The sequence below is a fragment of the Aptenodytes patagonicus genome, chromosome 8, assembly GCF_965638725.1.
Source record: "Aptenodytes patagonicus chromosome 8, bAptPat1.pri.cur, whole genome shotgun sequence".
Taxonomy (NCBI): domain Eukaryota; kingdom Metazoa; phylum Chordata; class Aves; order Sphenisciformes; family Spheniscidae; genus Aptenodytes; species Aptenodytes patagonicus.
Window position 1 is genome coordinate 11,182,197 of NC_134956.1, and position 10,788 is coordinate 11,192,984.

The following is a 10,788-nucleotide window of genomic DNA, read 5'->3' on the forward strand; positions in this document are numbered from 1 at the left end:
CCCTGAAACATGGGCAGCCAGGGAAACCTGGGCTGGGTCCTGCTCTGCACAGCTGCAGCCAGATGTTTTTCCGCAGTGGGGAAGCATCTTTCTCCCTTTTTTCCAGCAAAGGAGAATAACATCATCTGCTTCCTTGCGAGGGAGTTTCACCAGTGCAGCTCTGCCCAGAGCATCCTCTGACAGGCGGAGCAATGCTCAGGGTGTCTGGCACTGTGGTTTGGGTGCGGGTGTTCCCCACCCCAGCAGCCCATCACCCAGCTGAACCTTCCCCTTACTCAATGTGTTTCACAAGCCTCTTGGACACAAACTGTGTTTTTCCCATGGAAGCCTGGGTGGGAGCACCCTGGGCACGGCCCCTCTCACCCACTGTGGGAGGGGGCACCGCAGCCTCCTCACCCGTGTCCCTGCACGCCAGGGCACAGCAGAGGCATGCGTTCCCCGTTATGCCTGTAGCTGCCCTGTGATGTGGCAAGGGTCCCCTGCCTGGACCCTCCAGCTGAGACTTATGGCAAATGCAAGGAGAACATATAGGATCTAGTGGAGGGTTTTGGTTTTGGTTGTTTTTCCTTCTGGGCGGCCCTTTTTCAAACACCAGCTTCTTGGGGGCAGTTTGGGATTATTCATTGAATACTTGCTGGGCCACTAGCATTCGATGGCTTCTCCCTGCCATTCCCTGCCCGACAGCGCTGCCTGCTGCCTCCTGCCCGCAGCATGCAACACAGAGCGAGCCTTGATTTTCCTATTCTTACAAGAAAAACTTTGTCATCCGTCATCTCAACAGGGTCAGTGCCTTATTCTTTTCTTTTTTTTTTAATGCCCAGCAAACAGCTGTGAACAGGGTGCTCTGACAAGGGCTTTGGCTGCTGCCTGAAGATGGGTGCCCAGCAGAGACAGTGGCATCACGCTGCTTTCTGAACCCCACTCTTCCCCAGAAACTCCTATTTCACTCTGGAAGGCAGGACCCACGCACAGCCTTGCTGTGCTGCTCTATTGATTGTATTTGTTTTTTCTTGTGTTCTAGGAAAAGCTGGACAGGAGCATTGGGTGAGGTGGCAGGTTTCCAGTAAGGGCACAGGGATTTGTGCTTCTCCCCTGGGTCTGCAGGGCTTGGGCTGGGCTCTGGACTGCCTCGGTGTAGGCAACCTGCATTCCTTGGGTGGATAACAGAAAGTTCTTGCAAGGCACAGGCAAATGCAGCTGCAGGGGAGACTTCATGCAGGTCTGCCTTGGCCACTGCCTTTGCCACCCAAGCGTTGGGGAAGCACCGGAGAGCTCAGGTACCAGGTCAGAGTCTGTGCCTGTGCCCTGAAGGAGCAGCCTGTGCTGCTCCACAGCCATTTCATGGGGTTGTAGTAATGTAGGGCTGGGGGAAACCTTGAGAAGTCATCCAGGCCATCCCTAGATCGACTGCTGCGTCAGCCCAGAGTGACCACACTGGTCTTGGACATCCCACCACAGCTCCCTGGGAGCTGCTAGGCTCACAGAGCATCCTAATGAGTAGCCTGAATCTCTGCTGAAATTTAAGCTTATTACTTCTCCTATTTCCATTGGATGCTGGGAGTGTGTTCCTAACTCCCTGCAGCACCCTCTTGCATGTTCACAGACTTGCTGTGTCCAGAACAAAATCCTGCAGGCTCTGCCAGCTGCTCCTCCTGTACCTGGAGGGGTAGTGCAGGCAGCTGGGCACAAACTCCAGGCTCAGGCTTTGCTGGCTTCAAACACTGGGTGTCTTGTTTCACGAGTATGTTAAGAGCAAACATCCCAGTCAGCTTGGTTTTAAAATAAATAAATAAATAGTAACAATAACCGCAACTCCCCCCACCCCCCCAAATGACATTGCTGAGGCTGTGATTCACCCTTTCCTGCAATCTTGCTCTCCAGCCTGCCTTTGCACAACTGATTATTCATACCGAAGAGCAGAATCCTGCATTGGTCTGTCCAGAATTACACCCTCTCATTTTTTTGTCTATTTGCCAAATTCATCTGTATCCTACCCCAGCTCTCCAGTGCATCCCCCTGGGGTGGTCTCAGCTGTGCATTCATCAAGCACCCTGTCCCCATCCTCCAGCTCAATTAGTGAGCTACTGATGGAGCTGTGGAAAACAGTGTATCTCCTTCCACTGCCACAGGGAACCACCACTAATGAGTGAGAATAATTTTGCCATGTTTTCCAGCCACCTTGCAGGCCGGGTTAATCTCAAATTTCCTTATTCTTTCATTGGAAATGACACCATTTCACTTGCCAAAAAACCAGCTAAAGAAATACAGTCCCTACTGCTCTCTTTGCCCCGGGGGCCTGTTACCCTATTGCAAAAGAAAATTGATTTGGAGTAACACGAATAATTCTCGTGCTGGTTTCTAGGTGCTTTGCATCCCCTTTCCCAAGCTGTTCTGGGACACCATGGGGGCCGCCTCCAGGTCCGATGCCTGGAACAGCCACCCACCTTAGGGGAAATAACCCTTGGTGGTGTCCGGGAGGTTAGGAAATATTTGGAGTCCTGGCTTTGACCCTGTAGGCAGGAGAGAGGTCACTGGCCTGTTTGGAGAACTAGGTGAAGGTTGGCCTTTGGAGGACAAGTGGGGCTGCTTGGGGCTACGGATGTCGAAGACGGGGACCCCACGGGCGCAAAGCGGCGCCCGTGGGGTCCCCGTCTTCGACATCCGTGGCATCCCCACTGTCAACACCCCAGGTCCGCAGCACTTCTGGCGAGGTGGCACCAGGTGGCAGCAAGTGACCAGCATCGGGAGATGCTGCAGCACCCTGGGGGGAGCAGAGGGGAGCCCTGATGCTGCACCCCCCACACTCCAGCCTGCACCCAGCACAGCCCAGCATCCCACTTGGGGTCCTGCTCCTCGCTTTAGGCTGATGCCCGGGCAGGGTCCGGCTGCTCTCTCCCTGGGAGCTGGGTGCACAGTGCGTCCCCAACCTGTGTGTCACGCGTCCATGGGCAAAGCCTTGTCTTGTGTTTGGAGCTGGGTGCTCTCGGGGTCAAATTCTCTCTTTCTAGAAGATGTCCAGACTTTGAAGTTTAAGGGCAAGTCACCCCTGAAAGGGGTTAAATCATTAACTTTTTTTGCAAGAGCCTTGATTTGGCCTTCTGTGACTGAAAGCAAACCCTTCCATGCTCCTGGGGATGCTGTCACCAGCTGATGAAGACTGTTTCTGAGCTCTGGCTCAGAGGGGGGATGATGTGAGGGATGCAAAAGGAGAAAACTGGGGGATGTACCACTGTCAGGAGAAGTGTTGGTGCATGCACTATGTTCCCGGCGGGGCTGGAGGAGATAGGAGCGATGCATGCAGAATCAAGCCTCCTATACCCCTGAACAAGTGATGTCAGGCCTCCCATCCCACACAGCTCAGAAGAGCCCATGCAGCAGTATCCTCTCCACTCCGCATCTCTATTCAGCCCCTGCTCCCCTGCCAGCATTTCCCAGCCATGCAACCAGAGCGCCGTGGCCAGAAGGGCTTCTGCAAATCCTCCTGCAGTGCTTGAGAGCTACCAACCTGGATTCAGTTAGTGGGAGACACCTGGCCACGGGCTACCTGGAAATATTATCTGTCCCACTGCCTGACTTTGGGTTTAGCTATGTGTGAAGCCTGAGCAGGCAGCTCTGGGCGGAGGCTAGCGCGGCGCCGGCACAGAGCAAATGGGATCAACAGCCTCTTCCTGTTGTGCAACCACCATGCAGCCCACGTAGAGAATTTTTGGGAGATTTGTCAGGGCTTTTGTGTTTCCAGATAATATTTATTTGCTTGTTTCGGGTCTTGCTTTCACAAGTGAGGGATTTAAATAGCACAGGTTGAGAGGGGGCATGAACCTCGACTAGTCTTACCTGAAGTGCCGTGTCCCACCCCAGGGGCTCCCTGTGCCCACCCCACCATGTCCACCAGCAAGCCCTCGCCCATGCAGCCCCAGCTTCCCCCGAGCACGACTCCCTGGTCCCACTGGCTCTGGAGCTGGGATTCTGGCACAAACGTTATTTACGGTTTCACCCGGCAGCCTGCACGTGTTCCTGCCCTTATATAATAGTTCAGCCTGGGGTACAAGCCCGCTCAACCATCCCCTGCCCACGCGGGGGACCCTGGGCTTTGGGTACCGACACCCACACCCCAGACCTTGTGCTGGGGGCGAGGGATGGCTGAGCTTGTCCCACTGGTGTGCAGGGCCCCAGGTGAGCTCTGCCCGTGGGGCTTTGGGCTCCTGGTTGGGCAGGGCTGAGATGTGAGCTTCTCTCTGCTCTGAAAACTGCCACTTTGCCACCTTCCTGCTCCCCAGTTCCAGCTTGGTCGTCTCCTGGTTGATCCTCGGGTGCAGCTGGGGCCAGAAGTAAGGCGCAGAGCTGCGTACTCTAACCAGCATCTCCTAGCAAGACCCATATTTATTTGATTTCAGGCATTTTGGCTGTGCGTACCCCTGACCTTGCTGCATTTCTGCTTGCGGTTCCCGGAGCAGGCACGGGGGTGCAGGGCAGCGGGGGTGCAGGGCAGCGGAGCTGCAGGCAGTGCGTGCCCGGGCATGCGTGGGGGGCAGGAGAGCTGGCTGCCCCGCACATCGAGCTTCCCGGGGCGAAGCTGCCCATGATGCATGGGGGGGAAAGGCAGGGAAAAGTTGCAAAACCCAGGGCGGGGGCCAGACCATGAGGTGCGCAGCTGACACACGCCACCGGTGGTTCAGGGGGTGTCGGGGCATGGGCAGCATTTAGAAAAACAAACATGGGAGAGACACTAACACTGCTGGGAGCCCAGTGCCACCGGCGTCCTGGCTGTTGCGGGATGAAGCACTGCTGCTCGTGGTACCGTTGGCATGTGTGCAGTCCCCAGGGTGGGGTGCTCTGTCGGCAGTGGGGTGCAGGGCAGCCCTCTCCCCATCTCCATGTCCTGGGCACCCAGAGCTGGTGGCATAAACCCCAGCTGCTGAGAGCAGCCCACGCGTGTCTGGCAGCAGGGTCTGTGGTATGGGGTGGGCACTCTCCTCGGCCTCTCGCTTTTGGGTGGGCGCTGTGGGGAAGGATCGTTCTCCTCCCACTGTCTCCAGCCCCCCTGTCACGCCAGTGGTCCACCAGCAAAAGGCAGTCAGCTCATGAAAGGTGTCCAGGGTTGGGGTGGGAGGCAGTGGGTCAGATGAGGCAGAGAGCAGCCACCTGGAAAAAATCCCTCTGCTTTTTCATACTGTTATTTGAGCTCATCCCCATGGCCCCCAGGACCTAGGTGACTGTGTCCTCGCGCTGGGCATGCTAGAAACCAAACACTTGTCACTTGACTTCACCGCAGCCCTTGAACGCTGCTCTTGGTGGGTTTGCCTTTAACTGAGCGAGCGAGGTGCCTGCCAAAAGAGCAGCTTGGGGTCGGCTCCAGCTTTCCCGGGTGTGATCCCATGCCAGGCACGGGTGGAGGGAGGCCAACATCTCGCCCTGCTGACTGAGGGAGGCTGGCATGCAAAAGGCCACTGAGGGCTAGCAGGCGGCATGCCCAGGCAGCACCCTCCTGCCTGCCCTTGAGCTGCACAGGCAGGACCGCATATTTAAAAACACGTGTGTCAGCACCAGGGTTGTGGGTAGCTCCTATAACCTGGAAGGTTGTTGGCTGCGCGGGTGGGTTCAGCCGGAGTCGTTCACATTGCTCCAAGAAACCAAGGGATCCCTGGGAAAGGGGGCAAAGCCACCGCAGTAGCGTCAGCCAACCCCTGGGATGGGAGCATCACCCCGTGCTGGGGAGGGCAAGTCCTTAGGAAGACAAGCGTGAGGAAGGTGGCACTGGGAAGTGCCAGCCTCTTGCCAGCGGTGCTGGGAGGGAGTAGAAAAGCAGCAGAAACCTTTGTACAGTCCCAGCTGCTTTTTCCCCATCATAAAGAGCACAGAAAGCTTTCTTGATAAGAGCTGCTGTAAATCAAAAGCTGAACCACAACCAGGAGCTCTCTTGGGACGTACCCTCGTGTCCCAGCCAGCGGGAAAGAAATGTGACACTGGCGGAGATGGGATATGACACTGGCACTCCTCCACAGCGTGGTCATGGCCAAAGCTCGCTCCTGTCATACTTGCACCTCTCCCCATGCCGGGGCCACAGCTGGTGTCCCAGCCCTTAATGCCTGGAGGGACAAAGGTTGGTGGGTGGTGGGAGAAGGGCCTCCCTGTTCCCCTCCCAGATACCAGGAGCAATAAGGTTTTCATAGCTCCTTTGGAGAAACCAGGAGCAGTTTGTCTAAGATTTAATCATTGGGGGTGGAGGTCACTCTCCCAGACCGTTACCACAGCTGGAGTGGTTCCCCTTGCAGATTGTCGCCAGTGGGAGATGGTTCCCCATTTCCAGGCTCTGTGCCACCTCCTGTCCTTAATGATCCCCATGCCCTTCAGTAATCTGCCCTAAGGTAATTACGGATCCTGTGCCAGACTGCCTGTGGCTGCAGGCGTGCTGGAGCTGAGGGCACCCAAGAGCTGGTGCTGGACCCCTGCCCTGCTGCAGCCCTGCCACTGCCGTCTTCCGTGCAGCCAAATTTTGGCCATTAAAGTCTGTCTGAGCGCTCACAAAGCAATCTGGCTGTCGTAGGCTGGACTGACCAGCACTGCTTAGTGTTAAAATTGCCCAGAAATTCCCTTTTTAAACTTTATTCACAACAGCTCGCTGCTTTACCCCATCTGGCTGTGGGGCTGGCACTGTACAGGACAAGTCGCCCGCCCGAGGCGGCTGTTGCTGAAATCATTTTAGATGTGGCCAAACCCAGTCACATCATCATCTCTGCATAATCAGAAAGGAAATATAGAATCTAAAAGAAAATGTAAGATATTACAGGCGCTGGGCCCCTGTGGGATGAGTCCAGGCACACCTGGCCCGACCTGGGGCATCCTCACACCTTTCCCGGACCCTGTCCCGCTGGGACCCCCGTGTTCCTGGGGTTCACACAGGGAGCTGAAGTGAAGGGGAAACACAGCCATGAGGAAGCTGTCTCCCCTCCCTCCAAAGCCATGGTTTCATTGGAGCGTTTTGGAGGAGCGCATGGTGGCTCTGTGAGCTTTCCCGATGGGAAAAGCCTCCTGGCGCCGTTGGTTTGGTTTCTGTGGTGGCTCCCTCTGCTAATGTCTCATTACGGGGCGAGTTAGCGTTTTTTGATATTTTTAGATGTTGCTCAGCACAGCAAACACAAGCGCTCGGGACTTTATAATTAAAGCAAACGTTTTGGCAGTTGGATGTTGCCAAACTGGAGCTCTTGGTTTGAAACCTCCTTCCCGCAGAAGGATGCGTGATGCTGGCACCGCATCCCGGTGAGGGCACGGCCATGGTGGGAGGAACAGGGCCCCTGTGGATGCCCACCCTGCCATAAGGGATGGAGAGGCTCAGGGATCACAGCCAGGGTGGGCTCCATTTTTTCTGAGACCTACGAATCTGGAGCCGTGGGCTCCCTGTGCCACTGCTCCCCCAACAGAGGTGGCAGGAGCAGACCTGCTGGGCAGGCAGAGTGGCATGATGGGGACCAGCGCGTTGGGGCTTGTCCTACTGCATCCGCTGTGCCCTCAGTGCATCCGAAGTGCCATCCCTCCTCCATCCCCACCGTGGGAGTCACTCGTCCCGGCGCCCAGCCGTGCCCTGACGGGTTGGGCAGAGCCTGCCTCAGCCAGAAAAGCCTATTTCCCTTCACAGGCTGAGAGATAAACCTAAAAATAACCTTGTTATCTTCCACTTGATCCAAATCAACACCAGCCCCAGCTATAAATAGCCATGTGTGTACCTAGGTGGATCGATATCGGGAGAAGGGCTGTCCGCGAGGGCGGGTTGCAAGGGATGGGGGGCTTGGTGGGGTCACTGTCCCCCGAGGCGGGCTGGCCCTGCTGCAGGGGGGGGTCTCTGCACCAGGCTGCAAAGTTGCTGCTTTGCTCCCGCCACAGGGCCGAGGTGCTTGCCGTGCTGGGAAGGGCTGTGCCCCCAAGGTAGCTGCATGCCCATGGGCGAGGAGGTCCTGTCCCGTTGCAAAACAGGTCCCAAAAATAGTCTGGGACAAGCGCTGAACAAACACTACCCTTGCTGACGTGGGGCCTTGCGCAACTCATCACCTGAAAATCCCCCAGCACCGTTAGGGCTGCAGGACCCTGCCCTGAGTGGCCGCTGCGGGGGTTCTACTCGGTTGCATACTGCCCACGGTCTCACCCTGTGCTGGCGTGCCATGGCATGCCATGCCACCCAGGGCTTGTTGCAGCCCCTGCGGTGCCCTGCGATGGCCAAGGGCAGGCTGCCGGTGCCCCCTGATTTAATACCCGCACCCCAGGTTTGCCTGCTCCCCTGTGCTGGGCCCCCCCCCAGGGAAGTGTGCTTCCTCCCAGCTGCAAATGCAGAGGAAGCTTTGGGATGGACGCAGCAAAAGAAACCCTTCCTCCGAGGGGAGAGCGGTGGGGCCAGGTGGGTCAGTGAAGAGGGGTGAGCAACCGGCTGGGAAGTGGGAATGGGAACCTGCGCCGCTCCCAGCAAGTTAAGGTGGAATTACTGCACTGGTTAATCCCTTGGCTCAGCCACTGGGAACAGCCGAACTGGGACAAATCCCTGCTTTTGCAACCGCGCGTATGTGCTGGGAATGGGCTGCTGTCCCCTCACAGCATGGCCACCTGTCCTCATCCCCATCACCGGGGAGCAATGTCAAGCTGGCACATTTCACACCGGTGCCAGTGCAGTTTCCTCTGGCCTGGCTGGAGGATGCCCACTGGTGGTGGCAGCTGCCTGCCTGCCTGTGGCTCTCCCCAGCTGCACCGGACTGGGAAACCCTCACGGTGGCACACTGGGTAGGGGAAACGATGCAGAGATCTGCAGCGTGCCGGCGGGGAGTCTGGCCCTTGTCCTGGCATCAGCAGGCACAGGTGGCAGTGGGCAGGAGGGACTTGGGGCAGCCTGGCACCACACCAGCTGCCGTGCTGCCTGCTAGCAGGTTTGGAAACTGGTGCTCTAGATGCTGCTGTCGGGGTGAGCCCCCAGCCTGGGACTGTTTTGCTGCTCGGGGGCACAGGCAGCCCTTTGCAGCAGGGCTGGAGCTGTGCTGGCTTTGCAGCAGTGCCTGGGCAGGGCAGGGAGCCTACACCGTCCCCAGTGCCCTGTGCTGGGCCCTGGCCAGCGCCCTTGCACTCGCTTCTCCGAGCACTGAAATTAGCCACCGACATCAAAGAGGAGTGGGGAAAAAAAAGAGAGGTAGAGGCTTTGTTTACTTGAATCAAAAATAATTTGTGGCAACACATCTTCTTCCAAGGCAAACAGAGCAGGAGCCTGTCCTTGCTAATTTGGGAAGCTGAAAGGGAGTTAAATAAAAACATGAACCTGTGACAGGGAAACAACCGGTCTCTCATGCTAAAATAGAGCCATGGGTGCCGGTCAGCTCAATCTGGAGGAGCTGGGGAAGGGCAGGGACGGTGGGGTAAAGTCCAGGTCAGCGGCAGGGAGGCACACCCACTGCGCTCCAGCATTGGGCAATAAAACATAACGTCACCCCATGCTGAGCCCTGTGCCAGCAGCCAAGGCCAGCCCGCAGCCCTGGGCAGGCAGGGCAGGGCTGGTGTGCTTGCATGGGGGCATCTGCCTGTGTTTGTGTACAAGGGTGGGGTGTGTGTGTGTGAGGTAAAGTGTCACCTCCTATCACCCCGCCTCTCATGAGACCCCCAATGGCTGTTGGTGTCCCCAGCATGGACGCTGGCACTGGAAATGTGCGTTGCTGCCCTTGGCAGCAGTCACTCGGAGGACGGCGCACTCTGGGAACCCCCTTGCAAAGGCTGCAGGAGGGTTCAAGGTGGTGGCACGCCCAGCCTGGTAGCAGACGTGCTGTGGGGAAGGGTGCAGGCGCTGCTGCTGCTGCAGGATGTCCCTCTCAACTGTGTTTCTGCTGCAGCTCCTCTGCACGCCCCAGGCAGCCAGGGGAAGCCCGGAGCTGGGAAATGCCACTGTGTGATGCAGAGCAGGCGGCCGATCTGAAGCAGAGGTGGCTCCAGCTCCCCATGCTGCCGAGCGAGGTGGCAGCAATCGCTGCCTCCGATTGATGCTGGGCGTCACCGCGCGGCTACTGAAAGGCATCTGGTGCATCACCGTGCCACTAGCGTCTGCTGTGCGTGGAGGTGCGACTGTAGGGAGCTGGATAAGAAAACCGGCTGCTTCTATGAACAGAGTGATGTGTTTGTTTGGGCAGCAGGGAGGAGTGGGTGCATGTGTGTGAAATCCGTAGCTGCTGTGGGAACAGCACGGGCTGCCCTGCCTGCAAAGACAACCTGTTCCCGCAGGTTTCCATACACTCCAGGGGGGACCGGGGAAACACCCCAAGTGTGTCAACCCCGTGACAAGGGACTCCCCAGTGCTGCAAAACACGGAAGGAAGCCCTCCACAGTGCATCAGAGGGGGTGGGACATGCACAGTTTCTGCTGCGGCAGGACGGGGATGGATGACCAGCCAGCAGGTTTGCTGGGGCTGCTCCCGTGCAGCCGCAGGAATATTCTCCGTTAGGGAGGGCGCTGGACTCGGCCCTGCTCAGCTCCAGCCCCACTGCAGCTTTTCCTGGTGCCAAATGCAATTAAAATGTTGCCCATAAGGTGAGGCACTTAATAACAGCACCCTGCTCTCATCCACACCCTCCTGAGACATGGTCCTGCCCACGGCGCTGGCTGTCAGCAGCACTAAATAACCTGCGATGGTGGGGCACCAAGGTGCCAGGTGCTAGGGGCCACAGAAACCCCATGTCAGCAGCACTGGGAATCGTTTTCCTCCGAAGTTTTCCAAATTAATGGTGGAGCTGAGCCTTGGCTGTGCAGGGATGGGTGTTCAGCTGGTGGAAG